This window comes from Mobula birostris, chromosome 2 (assembly GCF_030028105.1).
Source record: "Mobula birostris isolate sMobBir1 chromosome 2, sMobBir1.hap1, whole genome shotgun sequence".
Classification (NCBI taxonomy): Eukaryota; Metazoa; Chordata; class Chondrichthyes; order Myliobatiformes; family Myliobatidae; genus Mobula; species Mobula birostris.
In genome coordinates, this window is record NC_092371.1 from 72016140 (window position 1) to 72035813 (window position 19674).

The 19674-nt window shown below is 42.3% G+C and overlaps 1 long non-coding RNA gene across 2 annotated transcripts in view; it reads left to right on the top strand.

The window, feature by feature from the left end:
- The window catches only part of LOC140208532 (uncharacterized), a 106551-nt gene that overhangs the window by 50000 nt on the left and 36877 nt on the right, over positions 1-19674 (top strand). The window contains exon 3 of one of the 2 annotated variants that reach the window (XR_011888811.1): positions 18290-18462. This is a non-coding gene — a long non-coding RNA (uncharacterized lncRNA). Of the gene's footprint in view, positions 1-18289; positions 18764-19674 lie in introns of those variants that run through there. The other variant, XR_011888810.1, reaches the window with a different exon arrangement.

The window sequence follows — 19674 nt, forward strand, 5'->3', positions numbered from 1 at the left end:
AAAGGAGTTGGCCTGAAATATAGATTGGTAAATCCTTTGATGTGTACTTTATACATCTGGAAGTTCTTCTCAACAGTTTTACCTGCATGAAGGATTTTATAAAGTATTAGCATCCAAATAAAGAAGTGAAAGAAAATCCTGAAACGAGCTGCAAATAACATGAACAACAAAGGGAATGATGAATCTAAGAAATGCGCTAGAGACAGTGTCCTAGAGAGAGTCAGTAAAGAAGTAAAAAAAGTTGCGTTCTCCAAGCTGTAAAGCAGATTAACACTTCCACCCACTAACCCACCACTCCACCATCATTACTTTTTCATTTCCTGTCAGAGTTACCTTATGTACAGTGAGAAGGTTTATTTCTTGCAGCTGCTATCAGGATAAATGTACAAGAGCCTTAAGACTCACACCAACAGGTTTAGGAACAGTTCCTATCCCGCAACATCAAGCTCTTGAACAAAGGGGATAATTTCACTTAGCTTGACTTGCCCCATTATTGAAATGTTCCTACAACCAATGGACTCACTTTCAAGGACTCATGTTCTTAATATTTTTGATTATTTATTTGTATTACTGTTTCTCCTTTTTGCATTTGCGCGGTTTGTTGTCTTCTGCACGCTGGTTGAAAGCCCTAGTGTGGCAGTTGTTCTTTTCATTGATACTTTTCTATAGATTTGTTGAGTATGCCCACAAGAAGATGAATCTCAGGGTTGTATATGGTAATAAATACCTATTTTGATAATACATTTACCTTGAACTCCTGTGCATAGTGTCACTTTATGAACGTACAAACAATCCATGATAAAAGCTATCTACTATATTTATATATTTTTTTATTATTATATTCTATATCGTACCATGTTTTTTGTGCTGTATCAGATCTGGAGTAGCAACTATTTCATTTTTTACACTTGTGTACCGGAAATGACATTAAATAATTGTGAATCTTGAATCTTGAAAAACAGTGGTGTTAAGGGATAAGGTTAAACGTAATACTATCAAGACTATTTAGATTTTGCTTAAGTGATAAACACCCCAAAACTCTCTCCAGCCCCTAATAATTTCAAAATTGTTATTACAAAGTCCTTGTTGACCTGAATTGATTCCTTATTGATTTTGAATCCCTTAACACAGCGGTCCCCAACCACCGGGCAGCGGACCAGTACCGGGCTGCAAAGCATGTGCTACCGGGCCGCTAGGAAACGATATGAGTCAGCTGCACCTTTCCTCATTCCCTGTCACGCACAGTTGAACTTGAACATAGGGTTGCCAACTGTCCCGTATTTGCCGGGACATCCCGTATATTGGACTAAATTGGTTTCTCCCATTCGGGACCGCCCTTCTCCCGTATTTTCCCTGCTAAAGTAGAGTGTTCCTGTGAAACCTTTTGTGCCGAAATGGCGAGAAGTGAAGAAGCAATTGCCATTAATTTATATGGGAAAAATTTTTGAGCATTCCCAGACCCAAAAAATAACCTACCAAATCATACCAAATAACACATAAAACCTAAAACAATGCTAACATATAGTAAAAGCAGGAATGATATGATAAGTACACAGTCTATATAAAGTAGAAATAATGTATGTACAGTATAGTCAGGAAGATTCAGCCAAATCCGACTTGTGGGGAAAAAATCAGCACGTATGTGCGTGCGCATGTCACCTATGCGCATGTGCACAGAGTTGCCCGCGCTAGGCTCCATGGTCATGGTAGTCTTTCTCGGGGTAAACCCGAGTATCCCATATTCGACTACTACTTTTGTCCCTTATTTGAGAGTGAGAAAGTTGACAACCCTAACTGTAAAAGACATGTTGAGGTGAGTTTAACCCTACTTGAACACCTCCCGCCACCCCCCCCCACCCCGCCGGTTGGCCAGTCCGCAAGAATGTTGTCAATATTGTCAATATTAAACCGGTCCATGGTGCAAAAAAGATTGGGGACCCTTGCCTTAACATCATGGTCTTGTTCTGGTATAATTCCGCAGTATATTCCATGCTCCCAGTCTCAGCTTGAACCATCTATCCTCCACCTCTTCTGTGAATCTATATCATTCATGGCTAAAAAAAATCAATCTCCTTTGGCTTTTTGGCCTATTCCACCTCAATCTCTCTTTTGAAATGCTCTTCTCTTCGTTGCACTATTAATTTAACAATTATTGCTGCCTGTTAGTCATATTTCTGTGAGTTCTATCCTTTATGAGATATCATATGATATTTTCCTATTTATAAGCACGACAGGGTTGCACTTTCAAAGCCCCTTTCTGGCGGTGCAGAAATATGGGTCATGAAGTTAAGTAAATCTTTCTTTAATTCTTTGATTTTATGATACAATGATCCTGAGCCCTGATTCTGATGAGATCATGCAGAAGGCATGTCAGTGGCTATACTTCCGTAGGAGTTTGTGGAGACTTGGTATGTCACCAAGTACCTCAGTAAATTCTTACAGATGTACCAAGGAGGGCGTTCTCACTGATTGGATCACAGCCTGGTGTGCAGTCTCCAATGCACAAGATTGCAAGAGGTTAAGGAGCGTTTTAGACTCAGCCAGCCCTATCATGATGGTTGCTATACATGAATGCTCCGGATGGCTCTTTACGTGATTTGGCAACAACACATGACGAACGTGAGCTCTATAACAACCTACTGATGCTCACCACTAAAATCGAGGCGACAAGACTGCAACTAGCGGGGCACTGTCTACGCCACCCCGAGCTACCTGCCAGCCTAGTCATCATATGGGAGCCCAAGCACAGGAGGATGAACCCTGGGCGCCCCCCCAAGACTATGGTCAACACGCTCCTAGAAGACAGCGGTGCAGCTAATGTAGATGAACTGAACACACTGATGAGGGAGAGGGCGAAGTGGAGAGTCCATCATCGTGCCCGACGCCAGCCCATTAGGCCTGAGTCAATGTAGTAGTAGTAGTACTAGTAGTAGCCCTATCATGGGCACAACCATCACCACTGTCGAGGACATTTTCACAGGTGGTGTCCCAAGAAGGCGGCATCCATCATTAAGAAGCCTCTCAATCCAGGACATGTCCTATTCTCATTCCTCCCACCCGAAAGGAGGTACAGGAGCCTAAAGACTAACAGTCAGATTCTTCCCCTCTTCAATTAGATTACTGAACAGTCCTTGAACCCATGAGCACTGCCTCACTAGTTCCTTTTTATACTACTAAATTGTTCATTTATTTGCAACTTACAGCCATTTTTATATTTTTGCATTGTACTGCTATCGTAAAACAACAAGTTTTATGACAATTGTCAGTGATCAGGGTGGCAGGTGAAAGTACCTCTCTACCAAAAGAGGTGTAAGGCACTCCTTCACTTCATCCTACAGATCACCCTCGGGAAAGGTGTAGCACCTGCTTAGCGCCCCCTGACCAGAGCTATGTGAAGCCAATGGGAGCCGGTGGTGGATATTCATATGAGCAGCTGGTGCGTATCCCAAGTCCTGGTTATGCGACCACTGATGCCAGGTAGACAATCTCTGAAGAATATTGATAATGGCCAAGGTCATACATCTTGTAAAGACACTGCCAGGAGAAAGCAATGGCAAACCACTTCTGTAGAAAAATTTGCCAAGAGCAATGATAGTCATGGAAAGAGCATGATTGTTCATGGCACATAATGAATGAACACGGTCAGTGATAATGAACATGAATCTGATTCTGATTTAATAGTTAGTCCATCTTTAGGCCCAGCAGAGGCTGTGTATTCTTCAACAATCTGTTTATATTTGCTTAGCACTTTGTGACAAAGTTTCCTACAATGAAGTACCTTTGAATGTAGTAATCATATTATTGAAAACTGTCACAGCAGTCCACATGCGGATGTAATGAGACTTACAAAAGGCAGAGTGATAAATGTACAGATCATCTATGGGTAGTGCGACAGGAAATATTGGTCAGAACACCAGGCTGCTTAATAAATACAGTCATAGGTATTTTTGAGTCAAACTGATTGTAAAGAATATGTATTCAGTGAGTTTCTAACCTCTAACAGGGAATCAAGATCTCCTCAGACGTTGAACTAAAATCTGACCTGAGGTCAACCTGATCCAACCCTAGCCTGAGGACATAACTTTTTTGTTACCTGACCCGACCTGACCTGACCTGACACACCACTGGGTCTCTCCAAGCTCAGGCTAGAGAGCAAGTCTCCATATCATGAGTATCTTGGCAATGTAGAGCTGGTAGAGATGTGCTCTTTGTTGCTGGGGGTCACTAAAACCAATGCAACTCATCTTGTAAAGTGGGGAATGATACAGATGAATAGGCTTTCATTAGTTCAGTGCAGCAAGAGAGAGATTTAAAAAAGCAGAGTGGCATCTGTATAGTAGAGCAATACCTGGTGTTAGATTAATTAAAGGCTGTGTGACTGTGGCCCTTAGCACAAACAGCAAAGAATAAGCATCAAGATACTCCTGCCTTTGGCCTTGGAAGAGGGATGTGTCTGCCTACAGGCCGCACATTCCATTCCTAACCCTCAATCCCTGGATTTAATTCAATTCATGATGGTCACCACACATTATTTAATTCCTGGGTTATCACCATGACTAGGAAAGAAGAGTATTATATTAGTCAGAGCCCCCGCTATGAATAACGGCTGTTAAAATACACCAGAGCTCCAAACATGTGGAAAAAAGCTATGGTGTTTCACTGTGCAAGACTGGGTACCACGTCACTGGGGCAGTCACAGATTTGGTTCTTTTTTTTGACTGATGTGAAAGACTTCAGGAGCATAAACAGAAGTAGATTATTTTATCTTGATACAGTATGATTTTGCACTTTCCTATGTTTCGTAAAGAAAGTAAATTACCATGCACGGCCAGCATGCAAGAGTGAGGAACAAGCTGATGTTTGACCAATTTATGTGCCAGGCTAGATTGGAAAGGTTGGGCACAGGCTGACTCAAGGGGGAGGGTCTCAGGCCAGAAAACTTATCGAAGTGGCAGGTCCTGGATCTGAGACCACGGAATGACCCACTGTTCGGCCAATTCAACGGCCGGGCCAGATTGAAAAGGTTAGGGTGTCGGGGCCAGTGTTCAGTTTACTAGTTGGCGAGGTTTACTCGTCCCTGTGCTGAACTAGTCTTGCAACCAACGGGCTCCTAGAACAGTTGTGACTGGCTTCTTGGCTGTGGGCTCACTTTTGTGAACTTTAGTTCTGAATGTTATTTGCTTCTTTTTATTGTTTGCAAGATGTTTTTTTTCCTGAACATTGGGTGTTTGCAAGATGTTTTTTTTCCTGAACATTGGGTGTTTGAAGATCTTTGTTAATGGGTTCTGTTGGGTTTCTTTGTTTGGTGACTGTCTGTAAAGTGTCAAATCTCAAAGCTGTACATAGTATAAATACGTTGATAATATATGTACTTTGCACTTTGAATTAGAAACCATAGAGACACTACAGCACAGAAACAGGCCTTTTGGCCCTTCTTGGCTGTGTCGAACCATTTTCTGCCTAGTCCCATTGACCTGCACATGGACCATATCCTTCCATACAACTCCCATCCATGTATCTGTCCAATTTATACTTAAATGTTAAAAAAGAAGCCGCATTTACCACCTTGTCTGGCAGCTCAATCCACACTCCCACCACCCTCTGTGTGAAGAAGCCCCCCCTAATGTTCCCTTTAAATTTTTCCCCCCTCACCCTAAACCCATGTCCTCTGGTTTTTTTCTCCCCTTGCCTCAGTGGAAAAAGCCTGCTTGCATTCACTCTATCTATACCCATCATAATTTTATATACCTCTATCAAATCTCCCCTCATTCTTCTACGCTCCAGGGAATAAAGTCCTAACCTACTCAACCTTTCTCTGTAACTGAGTTTCCCAAGTCCCGGCAACATCCTTGTAAACCCTCTCTGCACTCTTTCAACCTTATTAATATCCTTCCTGTAATTTGGTGACCAAAACTGAACACAGTACTCCAGATTCGGCCTCACCAATGCCTTATACAACCTCATCATAACATTCCAGCTCTTATACTCAATACTTTGATTAATAAAGGCCAATGTACCAAAAGCTCTCTTTACGACTCTATCTACCTGTGACGCCACTTTTAGGGAATTTTGTATCTGTATTCCCAGATCCTTCTGTTCTACTGCACTCCTCAGGGCCTTACCATTAACCCTGTATGTTCTACCTTGGTTTGACCTTCCAACGTGCAATACCTCACACTGGTCTGTATTAAACTCCATCTGCCATTTTTCAGCCCATTTTTCCAGCTGGTCCAAATCCCTCTGCAAGCTTTGAAAAACTTCCTCACTGTCCACTACACCTCCAATCTTTGTATCATCAGCAAATTTGCTGATCCAATTTACCACCTTATCATCCAGATCATTGATATAGATGACAAATAACAATGGACCCAGCACTGATCCCTGTGGCAGACCACTGGTCACAGGCCTCCACTCTGAGAAGCAATCCTCTACTACCACTCTTTGGCTTCTTCCTTTGAGCCAATGTCTAATCCAATTTACCACCTCTCCATGTATACCTAGCGACTGAATTTTCCTAACTAACCTCCCATGCGGGACCTTGTCAAAGGCCTTACTGAAGTCCATGTAGACAATATCCACTGCCTTCCCTTCATCCACTTTCCTGGTAACCTCCTCGAAAAACTCCAATAGATTGGTCAAACATGACCTACCACGCACAAAGCCATGTTGACTCTCCCTAATAAGTCCTAGTCTATCCAAATGCTTGTAGATTCTGTCTCTTAGTACTCCCTCCAATAACTTACCCATTATTGATGTCAAACTTACCAGCCTATAATTTCCTGGATTACTTTTCGATCCTTTTTTAAACAACGGAACAACATGACCAATTCTCCAATCCTCCGGCACCTCACCTGTAGACACCGACATTTTAAATATATCTGCCAGGGCCCCTGCAATTCCAACACTAGTCTCCTTCAAGGTCCAAGGGAATACCCTGTCAGGTCCTGGGGATTTATCCACTTTAATTTGCCTCAAGATAGCAAGCACCTCCTCCTTTTCAATCTGTACAATCTCCATGATCTCACTACTTGTTTCCTTTAATTCCATAGACTTCATGCCAGTTTCCTTAGTAAATACAGACGCAAAAAACCCATCTAAGATCTCCCCCATTTCTTTTAGTTCCGCACATAGCCGACCACTTTGATCTTCAAGAGGACCAATTTTATCCCTTACAATCCTTTTACTCTTAATATACCTGTAAAACCTCTTTGGTTTATCCTTCACTTTGACTGCCAAGGCAACCTCATGTCTTCTTTTAGCCCTCTTGATTTCCTTCTTAAGTATGTTCTTGCACTTTTTATACTCCTCAAGGATCTTATTTACTCCCTGTTTCCTATGTATGTCATACAACTCTCTTCTTCTTTATCAGAGTTGCAATATCCCTTGAGAACCAAGGTTCCTTATTCCTATTCACTTTGCCTTTAATCCTGACGAGAACATACATGCTCTGCACTCTCAAAATTTCTCCTTTGAAGGCTTCCCACTTACCGATCACATCCTTGCCGGAGAACAACCTGTCCCAATCCACGCTTTTTAGATCCTTGCAGCACACATCAAAGTTGCTGGTGAACACAGCAGGCCAGGCTGCATCTCTAGGAAGAGGTACAGTCGACGTTTCAGGCCGAGACCCTTCGTCAGGACTAACTGAAGGAAGAGCTAGTAAGAGATTTGAAAGTGGGAGGGGAAGGGGGAGATCCAAAATTATAGGAGAAGACAGGAGGGGGAGGGATGGAGCCAAGAGCTGGACAGGTGATTGGCAAAAGGGATATGAGAGGATCATGGGACAGGAGGCCCAGGGGTGGGGGAACCCAGAGGATGGGCAAGGGGTATAGTCAGAGGGACAGAGGGAGAAAAAGGAGAGTGAGAGAAAGAGTGTGTGTATATAAATAACAGATGGGGTATGAGGGGGATGTGGGACATTAGTGGATGTTAGAGAAGTCAATGTTCATGCCATCAGGTTGGAGGCTATCCAGACGGAATTCAAGGTATCAATGTTCATGCATCAATTATTCAGATTTAGCCTTCTTCCAGATTAGAACCTCGACCCAAAGACCAGATCTATCTTTATCCATGATCAAGTTGAAACTAATGGTGTTATGATCACTGGAACCAAAGTGCTCCCCTACACACACTTCTATCACTTGTCCTAACTCGTTTCCTGATAGGAGATCTAATATTGCATCCCCTCTAGTTGGTACCTCTATATATTGATTTAGAAAACTTTCCTGAACACATTTTACAAACTCTAACCCATCTAGACCCCTAACAGTATGGGAGTCTCAATCAATATGTGGAAAATTAAAATCCCCTACCACCACAACTTTATGTTTCCAGCAGTTGCCTGCTATCTCTCTGCAGATTTGCACTTCCAATTCTCGCTGTCTATTGGGTGGTCTATAATACAACCCCACTAATGTGGCCATACCTTTCCTGTTTCTCAGCTCCACCCATAAGGACTCAGTAGACAAGCCCTCTAATCTGCCCTGCCTGAGCACTGCTGTAACATTTTCCCTGACAAGCAATGCTACCCCCCGCCCCCACCTTTCATTCCTCTGCCTCTATCACATTCTGAAATAATAACAGATAAGTTCAACACAACAGCATCTGCAGTGGGAGAAATAGTTAAAATCAGGTGGATTTCATCAAATTTTAGAAGTAATAAGTTTTTTAAGTAAAAGGAGCTAAGGAAACATTAGCGACACTTGACCTGTGCAGCCAATCCTGATCACACACTCCCCAACCCTGTGGGCCAATAACAAGACAGAAGCGGCGTAGGGGCAGGTTCAAAGCCTATGCCATGATGAGTTTCTCACTCCAGTGGAGGAGAGGCTGGTTGAGGTGGCTGGCGGGAGTGTCGGTTCACAAAAAACCAACATTCTGGAATGAAGTCAAACGACAGCGAGTAGTGCATTTATTTTTTTTGAACTTTTTTTACCCAGAGGGTGATTGAAATCTGAAATGCACAGCCTGATGGGGCACAGAATGAAAGGCTCTCACAACATTTAATAAATGTACTCGAATACTTGCATATAAGGCTATCGACAAGGTTCTCGTAAATGGGACTAATATAGATGAGTACTTGATTCTCGGTATGGATATGATGGGCCGAAGGGCCTACTTCTATGCTGTATTATTCTATGACTCTTTAGAATGGAGAGAGACTTAAAGTAACAATTACTGTGCACTTCCTGTTTAAGATGCCGCTGGTGAATCTCAGCGACTTCTGGCTGGTGGCCAATGAAACAAGGAAAACAATTCAATACTTTGTTAATCACCTTTTTTTCTGGAAAATGATCATCACAAACAATAATCTGTAACTTCCCTTTGGATTTGGAGGCGATTTGATGTGGCAGGACTGAGGTGAGTTGAGGTGAGGCAGTGGACCCATCATCATGAGCAAGGAAGACCCAAGGTTCAATCAATTTAAGAGCTGCAGCGAACTGAAAGGTCGGGTACAGGCCAAATTGAGGCAGTGAAGCCCAAACCTCAGTGTCTGGAACCAACGGAACCTGATGTTTGGATAACGACTTAGGCGCTGGGCCAGATTGAAAAGGTCCGGGTGTCGGGGCCAGAGCGAGGGACAGGCCAGTTCAGCACACTGCTCCACTTTGCGCTGAACTAAGGGTCTGTGGACAGACTTTCTTTGTGGACTTCAGTCCAAATGTTATTTGCTTGCGTTTATTGTTTACATGATTTGTTTTTCTTTTCCTCTGCACTTTGGGTGTTTGATGGACATTTTTTTTAATAGGCTCCTTTGGGTTTCTTTGTTTTGTGGCTGCCTGTTAGGAGACGAATCACAAGGTTGTATAATGTATACATACCTTGATAGTAAACGTACTTTGAACTTTGATCCAGTCTTACATATGCTGAAGTGAAACACCATAAGAGGGTTAATCGTAGTTATCCTCTCACAATACAGTGCATTCTCAATACTTAAGCCATGTATTAGCCTGGACTGTAGGTTAAACTTCCAGTTGAGAAAGACATAGCCTTCTGTGCCTTGAACACTCGAGGTGGATTCTGATCTATGCCATCTACAATTACTTTTCCGTTCACTCTCAGTCCATTCTGCGTAATGGACCCAAGGTTCATGTAAGAATCTTTAGTTGAATGCCTGGCATAATTTTCTATTATTGTATTCAGTAACTTTGTCTCCTCAGGCCATTGCTATCAAATATAATACAAAGATGTGACAGAGTCCAGACTGTTAAAGTTGACTTTACTTCCCCTTTCTCTAGTTTTTCTTTCTTTTGTGACGGGGGAATTTCCTTCCTCGTCTCCATTTTTCTCAGATTGTTTTCATTGAGGTTTGAGACAAAAGTAAGCCTTTTTACCTGCAAAGGTTGATAGTTTTCATACGAGACTAACTGGTCAGTTACTGCCATAGCAAAGTAAAAACTTAATAGGACTTACAAGAGGAGAATGGAGAAAACGAAAAGTTCCGTTGCCACATGCACGGGAGCTAAGGGAATCACAGAGCTTCTTAGGTGCAGGTTCAACAAGAGTGGAAAGGTCAAGGTAAAATTAATTTTAAAGCTGATTTTTTAAGCAGGTCAGATGCAAACAAAAGCAAGAAATTCTATGGCGAAAAAGACCTTCACCATCCGGGACATGCCCTCTTCGTATTACTACCATCAGGGAGGAGGTACAGGATGCTGAAGATTCACACTCATTGGTATAGGAGCCGTTTCTTCCCCTCTGCCATCAGATTTCTAAATGATCCACGATGAACCTATGAACACTAACTTGCTATATGTCTTTTGAAATATTTATTTATATTATCATTTAAGTAATCTTTATGCCTTACATTGAACTGCTGACATAAAACAACAAATTTTACATCACACAGTATGTCAGTGATAATAAACCCGATTCTCATTTGCTGCCTCTCTTCCGCAATATCTGCTGCTCTACCACTGTTTTTTCCAGTGTTCTTTGTATACACACCTGAGGTCTGAGACAACACGGAGCTAATTTATTTTAATTTATTCATCCTATAGAGGTGAGGTGTAGAAGTCTTGCTGGCTGCTCACTGTGCAGAACCTACTCTCTCCTTGGCATTACAGGGGCTGCAAAGAAGTGAGCCATCAGGACTGTCACAGAGGCTGCTGAGCAAGCCTCCCGGTGGCTATGAATTGAGAGGTGTGACCCGTCGACCAGTGCTGCTGCGACAGAAGCCAGGGGCATATCAACCCTGGCTGGGTTGCCCAGATGAGAATGTCTGATTTTGAAAGACCTGAAACGCCCAGTGATTCCAGGTTACATCAGTAATGATGTGCCCCAGCACATCCGAGGATGGATCTCAGCATCATTAATGTGCACATCACTGGCAAACATTCATTGCTCATCCCCAAGTGTCACTGAAGTGAGTTCATAGTAAAGAGTCAACTAGATTGTTTGGAGACACGTAGTATAGGTCAAACTGGTACACCATATTTTACCCATTGTGGAGGTATCAAAAACAAGAGAACATGGGTTTAACATGAGAAGTTTTATAGGGTACTTGAGGGATTTTTGTTTTATGTGTGACAGGTAAGGGATGGAAGAATAAATTGGCCTTCTCTCTGCCATTCCATCTTGTGTTTCAATGGGGTCTTCAGTATGGCCAAATAAGAAAGTAGCTATGCTCTGTTGGTTCACTCAAGAGGTGACAATCTCTTTTCATTAATTAACCCTCATCTCCGGAATCAACCTCATGAACCTCCTCCTTCCCTTTTCTCCATGGTCCACTGTCCAGTCCCATTACGTCCCTTCCCCTTCAACCTCTTCCACCTGTCACCTCCTAGCTCCTTACTTCATCCCCCTTCCCCAACCCACCTACCTCCCCCCTCACCTGGTCTCATCTATTAGCTAACAGCTTGTACTCTTCCTCCCCCCACTTTCTCATTCTGGCTTCAGCCCCCTTCCTTGCCTGTCCTGATAAAGGGTCTCAGCCTGAGACACTGACTGTATATTCCCCTCTGTCGATCAGCTGCTTGATCTCCTGAGTTCTTCCAGCATTTTGTGCATGCTGCTCAATATTTCCAACATCTGCAGAATCTATTGTGTCTAAGGTAGACCTTGGAGAAGGACCAGCCAAGTAACCTCCTACTTCAGACTGTCAACTGAGCAACAGTCCTATCTTCTACAAATGAAAATGGTTGTACTGCTGCTGTTGAAAGGTTGGAGTAATTAAAAATAAAAGACAACATTCTGAAAACAATCCATAGACTAGATAACATCTGTGAACGGAAAAAAAGAAATAGAGTTAATATTTCAGACTAGTGACTTTTCACCAGGTCTGAACAAAAGGTTTAACAAACCACTTCTGTAGCCACAGACCTGAGAGCAGAAGAGGTTTATTAAGGTTGAGACATCATTGGTTAAGATTTTCAGAACTCTCCTTGAGTTGACTGAGGATGATTAATTACTTCTTAAATAATTGACATAATTTGTATTATTTCCCACACCTTTAATGGTGTTGCTTAATTTAACCAACGTCTTAAAAATACCCTGTCTCGATCGATGAAACCATTAAACCATCATTTTTCTATCATCCAGCTGCCTATCTAAGGCTCTTAAATGTCCTTAATGTATCTACTTCTACCATCACCCTTGGCAGGGCATTCCACGCACCCACCACTCTCTGTTAGAAACTTACTTCTGACATTCCCCCCCCCCCCCAAGTACATTTCTCAAATCACCTTAAAATTATGTCCCTGGGTATTAACCATTTCCATCCTGCGAGAAAAGTCTTTGGCTGTCCACTTATTCTGTACCTCTTGTTAACTTGTACAGCTCGATCATGTCACCTCAGCCTCCTTTTCTCAAAAGGGAAAAGCCCTAGGTCGCTCAATCTATCCTCATCCTCACATTCCAGATTCTATGGAATTTTGAACCTAATAGCGTGAATATTAGAGACAGGGTGCATCATGCTAACACAAATCTGTCAACAAGCTATGGATTTCTAGGCATGTATTTTTGAGAAGTCAAGCTTTAAGGATTCAACTGCAGTCAGCAAAGAACAGGCACTGCCATTTACTCCATTACACTGTTTCTGTCCACTATTATTGAGAGAAAGTAAGGAGAATTTGTCTTTAAATCACATTGTTCATTACCTCTGGATAACTCCAGTGTTTCTTGAAGTGTGACCACTGGGTAATTCATGGAAACGTGGCTTCAGATTTTTTTCTCAGGTCTCAAGGCCTCAAGGCCTCAAAAGAGCAGTGAAATAAATAAGATCAGATAATCTGTTACTCACCAAAGTTGTATGTTGGCCTGGATGCTGAAAGAAACTTCACTACTTTTCTTTAGTATTGTCATGAGATTCTGCACCTGAAACAACAGAGGAGACAGCTCCATCTTTCATTAGAAAAGCAGTACTTCTGACTACATCTTTTCTTCAGTACCATGCCTGGATTCCATGCACAAATCTGAGAGGTACAGATTGAAATCACAACGCTCTAACTCAGAAACATGATTGCTATCAGAGCACGATTACTGAACCAAGACAACTTTCTGTTAAAATAAGTTTCTTTATTAATGAGTAGTACAGATAGAAATTCAAAATGAACACTCTACACTTCATGAAGTCATAGAACACCAGAGTGCAGAAACATACCCTTCAGCCCATCTAGCCTGTGCTGAACTGTTATTGTCCCTAGACCCATGGACTATAGTCCTCATTAACACTCCCATCCATGTACTTCCAAACTTCTCTTAAGTGTTGCCATTAAACCCATATTCACTATTTCTGCTGGCAGTTTGTTCCACAGCTTTTGAGTGAAGAAGTTCTCCCCTCTATTCTCAAACAAAAGAAAATTTGCAGATGCTGGAAATCCAAGCAATACACACAAAATGCCGGAGGAACTCAGCTGGCCGGGCAGCACCTAGGAATTTACCCATTTGGAATTTCATTTTCAAATAAATCTGCATTATAAAATTAGTCTATATTCAATATACCATACGACCATAGGATATAGGAGAATTGAGTCTGCTCCACAATTTCATCATGGCTGATCTAAACTTCCTTTCAGCCCCAGTCTACTGCCTTCTCCCTCTATCCCTTCATGCCATGACCAATCAAGAATCTATCAACCTGTGGCTTAAATATATGTAAAGACTTGGCCTCCACATCTGCCTGTGACAAAGAATTCCAAAGATTGGTCACTCTCTGGCTGAAGAAATATCATATTTCACCATTTGATAGGTTTCAATGAGGTCACCCCTAATTCTTCTGAATTCCAGTGAATACAGGCTCAGAGCCATCAGACACTCTTCATATGACAAGCCATTCAATCTTGGAATAATTTTCATGAACTTCCTTTGAACCCTCTCCAGTTTCAGCACATCCTTTCTAAGATAAGGGGCCCAAACTTGCTCACAATATTTCAAAAGAGGCTTCACCAGTGCTTTATAAAGTTTCAACATTACGTCCTTGCTTTCATATTCTCGTCATCTTGAAATGAACGTTAACATTGCATTTGCATTCCTCACTGCAGACTCAACCTACAAATTAACCTTTAGGGAATCCTGCCCAAGGAATCCCAAGTCCCTTTGTACCTCAATTTTTTTTGTATTTGCTCTGCATTTAGAAAGTAGTCAAACCTTTCTTTCTTCTACCAAAGTGCATGACCATACACCTCCTGACACTATATTCCATCTGTCATTTCGTTGCCCATTCTCCTAATCTGTCCAAGTCCTTCTGTATGCTCTCTACTTCCTCAAAAGTACCTGTCCCTCCACCTACCTTCATATTATCTGCCATCTTTGCAACAAAGCCATCAATTCCATCATCCAAATCATTGACATATAATGTAAAAAAGAATCGGTCCCAACACAGACCCCTGTGGAGCACCACTAGACATCGGCGGCCAGTCAGAAAAGTACCCCTTTATTCCCAATCTTTGCCTCCTGCCAGACAGCCAATGCTTTATCCATGCTATAATCTTCAGTGTAATACTATGCTCTCATAGCTTGCTAATCAGCTCATGTGTGGCATTTTGTCAAAGGCCTGAAAATCCAGGTACACAAGATCAACCATTTCTCCTTTGTCTATCCTACTTCTTACTTCTTGGCAAAGAATTCCACAAGTTTAAGTAATCCTTTGCACTGCTACAACAGTGGAAATATATTTTATAACCAAGTTTTCTTTGAACATAATGCTTAGTAAGTTGACAATCATAAGTTTTGGGTGTGAAAACCCAAAAAACAAATCACCTTTGCATGTTGTACTCCCCTGTGAAATTTGGTTCTATTGTCTTCATTTGAATTTAGATGCCATGGTATTGCATGTTTAGCATTTGTAGTTGACTTCTCCACGGATCGTCACCTTGTTGTGGTACAAAGGCCTCTAAATTCCTGAAATCCCAAGAGCGATATTGTCTGGAGCTCAGCTTCTGATAGAGTCACCCATGGTGTTAAGGTCAAGGGGGAGGTTCCAGACAACTGAGATCTCCACGGTAGAGCTGGTGACAACACATTACAATGGCGGTGAAGGCAGAGGAAGCCTGTATCAGTGAAGGGTCCCAGGTCATCCTGTATTCTATGCCACCGGACCTTGACCCTGATTTGTCAAGTGCTGTGCGATGGCTGCCCAGGATTCAGCCTCCCCACATTAAACAAAAGTCATGCACTGACGTTCTCCATGGAGTTGCAGATGAATTTATAACCCCTATTGCCTCAGTTCAGGATAATCTTCAGCAGATCATAAAGCTATATACATCGTATGCTGCTTTTTACTATCTGTTCATGCAACTAAGGGTGAATTGCTTGGCCTGGAGTGGAATTTTGATGGAAACCTGAGGCAAGCCAGGCAGATAGTTAGGAAAGACTTCTTTACACAAAAAAGGAGTTGAAATGTGATTCTCTCTCCAACAGAAAACATTGACTATTAGCTCAGTTAAAACATTAAAATGTAATCAAATTATTCTTGTTAGAAAAGAATTTAAATGAATATGAGGCCGCAAGTGAAAGGAGTTCAGATAAAGTTCTGACCTACACAAATTACTCAGTATTCTCAAAACATAGCAATGAAACCGGAAAATATTAACTATGAATTAAATGATTGATGGTGGTTTTAAATCTACAATTAAAGCCAAGCAGATTCACTGTAATGTTAAATTCAAGTAAACAGAGCCTTAACAAAAGAGATGGTTGTTGACTTCAGGAGGACACGGAGCAACCACTCTCCGCTGAACATCAACGACTCCTCCATAGAGATCGTTAAGAGCACCAAATTTCTTGGTGTTCACCTGGCGGAGAATCTCACCTGGTCCCTCAACAGCGGCTCCATAGCAAAGAAAGCCCAGCAGCGTCTCTACTTTCTGCAAAGTCTGAGAAAAGTCCATCTCCCACCCCCCATCCTCACCACAGTCTACTGAGATTGTATTGAGAGCATCCTGAGCAGCTGCATCACTGCCTGGTTCGGAAATTGCACCATCTCGGATCGCAAGACACTGCAGTGGATAGTGAGGTCAGCTGAGAAGATCATTGATGCATTATGAAGGACCTCACACACCCCTCATACAAACTCTTCTCCCTCCTGCCATCTGGCAAAAGGCACAGAAGCATTCTGGCTCTCACGACCAGACTATGCAACAGTTTCTTCCCCTAAGCCATCAGACTCCTCAATACCCAGAGCCTGGACTGACACCAACCTACTGTCCTCTACTGTGCCTATTGTCTTGTTTATTATTTATGGTAATACCTGCACTATTTTGTGCACTTTATGCAGTGTTGGTGCATGGCCAAGTGGTTAAGGCATTGGTCTAGTGATCTGAAGGTTGCTAGTTCGAGCCTCAGCTGAGGCAACGTGTTGTGTCCTTGAGCAAGGCACTTAACCACACATTGCTCTGCGACGACACTGGTGCCAAGCTATATCGGCCCTAGTGCCCTTCCCTTGGACAACATCGGTGGCATGGAGAGGGGAGACTAGCAGCATGGGGAGCTGTTGGTCTTCCATACAACCTTGCCCAGGCCTGCGCCCTGGAAACCTTCCAAGGCACAAATCCATGGTCTCACGAGACTAACGGATGCCTATAAAGCAGTTCTGGGTAGGTCTGTAGTCTGGTGTAGTTTTTGTGTTATTTTACGTAGTTCAGTGTAGCTTTTGTATTGTTTCATGCATGGTCCTGAAAAACGTTGTCTCGTTTTTACTGTGTACTGTACCAGCAATTATGGTCGAAATGACAATAAAAAGTGACTTAACTTGACTTGACTTATAGGCCAAGATATCTCCTCAGAGAAGTGGAGTTGAGGGTTAAAATCTCTTGTAAGATTCAGTCCACTTTCATTTTGTTCTGTGTTGCTCTTTGACCTACATTCAGACCACGTATGTGGTCTGTACTGTAAGGAGTTTGTATGTTCTCCCCAAGACCACTTGGGTTTTCTCTGGGTGTGTCAGTTTCCTCCCACATTCCAAAGGTGCATGGTTAGGGTTAATGAGATGTGGGCATGCTAAGTTGGTAAGCAAAGCATAGCGCAGCTCAATCCTCGCTAATTTGATTTGATGCAAACGGCACGTTTCACTGGATGTTTTGATGTGCATGTGATGAAAGAAGGTAATCTTTATCTTTATAATCTTAACTTTGTCAGATGACAGAGTACCAAAGAAGTTACCTTAATGGAGAATTGACTGAGGCAAATGATTATACCATTGACAGAAAAAGAGAATCAAATACTCCTTTAGGATATCCCTGAAGAGCTTCAATATTAGTACATTCCACTGGGAACAACAAGCACTGGATCATCCTGTGTGGTGTGCCTGCATACAAAATGTTGCTCAGAATCAGAATCAGGTTTAATATAAATCTAATGTTGGCCTTCGAGACAGAGATGACAGGGTCATTGGGTACTGCAGGGATCCTCATAACGTATTTCTATTCTCCCGTTCAATGTCTACATAAAAGGCTTTGCGTTCATCTGGGAGTGAAGCCTCACTGCCATCCTTGATGTTAGATCTCATTTTGTAGGAAGTAATAGCTTCCAAACCCTACCAGAGATGAGGTGCATCCGATCCCACCTCTATCTTCATTCAGAATTGTTCCTTTTTTTCTTGTGATAGCCCTCTCTAAGTCATGCCTAGGCTTCTTGCAGAGTCCTGGATCAGCAGACTTGAATGCCACAAATCCAGCTCTCAGCAGACTACGAATCTCTTGGTCCATCTACGACTTGTAATATGAGGAAGAAATAAGAGGAAGAGAAGAGGAGGAACTTAGGAGGATTAATGGCACCTAAAAGCGATTCCTTTGCTTGCATCTTCACAAACAGCTCTGTTTCGATCCTTAATATCTCTATTTATCTCTTTCAGGGTTCTTTTGAAGACCCGGACCTGGAGTTACGCGCTGAACACGGTTCTTTGTAAGAATAGGACCCGTTCCAGGGTTTCACGACTGGACATTATTCAGCACACCAAGGGCTCAGCCTAAGACCTTAGCTCGCCTTCGGAGGACTCTCGTGGCTCTGGAGACGGGCGGATTGAAGGTCGGTGTCCGGGCAGATTGATGTGTCGTGGGAGTTGAAAGATCTGAGGTTGTGTGCCCAGAGACCCAAGCTCTTTGGGCACAGAGCTTGAAAAAACAGATGCAATGGACTTTTAACATTGTAAACCAGTGAGTTGTTTGTTATATCTCCCCTCTCATTTCGAAATGGAGACATCTCTTTCTCTCTTATTGGGAAGAGAGAGAGCCTATGGTATGTCGAATACCGGGTGAAGAAGTAATCTTTGGAGTGCTACAAGTCTGTGTCTTTGTTGTTGCTTTGCTCACGCTTGAGTGCTCAGTGGTGGGGGCCAATGTTTTTTTGCCGGTGGGGGGAAGGGGCATCATTGCTTGCTGCCGCTTAAGTGTGGGAGGATAGGGGAGCTGGGGGGGACTTTGGAGCTCTAACGTTTAACTGTCATTCATTCTTTGGGGGCACTCCTCTGTTTTCATGGATGGTTGCAAAGAAAAAGTATTTCAGGATGTATATTGTATACATTTCTCTGACATTAAATGTACCTTTGAAACCTTTGAAGATCTTCAGGATTTTCTGATAATCAGCCAGTTATTGCATGGAATCAAAATATTAGTCTTTTGCAAATATCTCTGACTATACGGCTTTGTTGCTCATCCGTGTTGGCCATTATCACAATGAACTCAACATAGTTTTCTTGGTGACTGTTAAGAAGTGGAATGTTGACCTGCCAGTCCACTCAGAATGCAGAATGCCAACAACAAGGATTAATTCAGAAATATGTTTCTCTGTTCTTTGAATGTACATCAAAAATTCACAACTGCAAACATTAAAATTGAAGCCCTACTACCATTTTAAACAGCCTTTGAAATATAACAACTTTTGGACAAAATCAGCTGGCAATTAATTTCTCTTTAAGTGTTAAAGTGTTACCAATTGATCGGGAATACTTTGCTTAATCCCGTAAATGTTGATTAAACTAGAAGTGTTCCAGGCCTTTTCCTTCCATGCAGAAAAACTTTTTTTTTCTTTTTATTTACTTATTCACTCATTCATTCCTTTGTTTATCTATCTATCTATCGAGATACAGCACAGAGTAAGCATTTCTGCCCTTCAAAGCACACCATCCAGCAACCCCCTATTTAATCCTAACATAATCACTGGACAATTTACAAAGAACAACTGATTTACCAACTGGCATGTCTTTGGTCTCTGGAAGGAGGAGACTGGATCGCCGGGAAG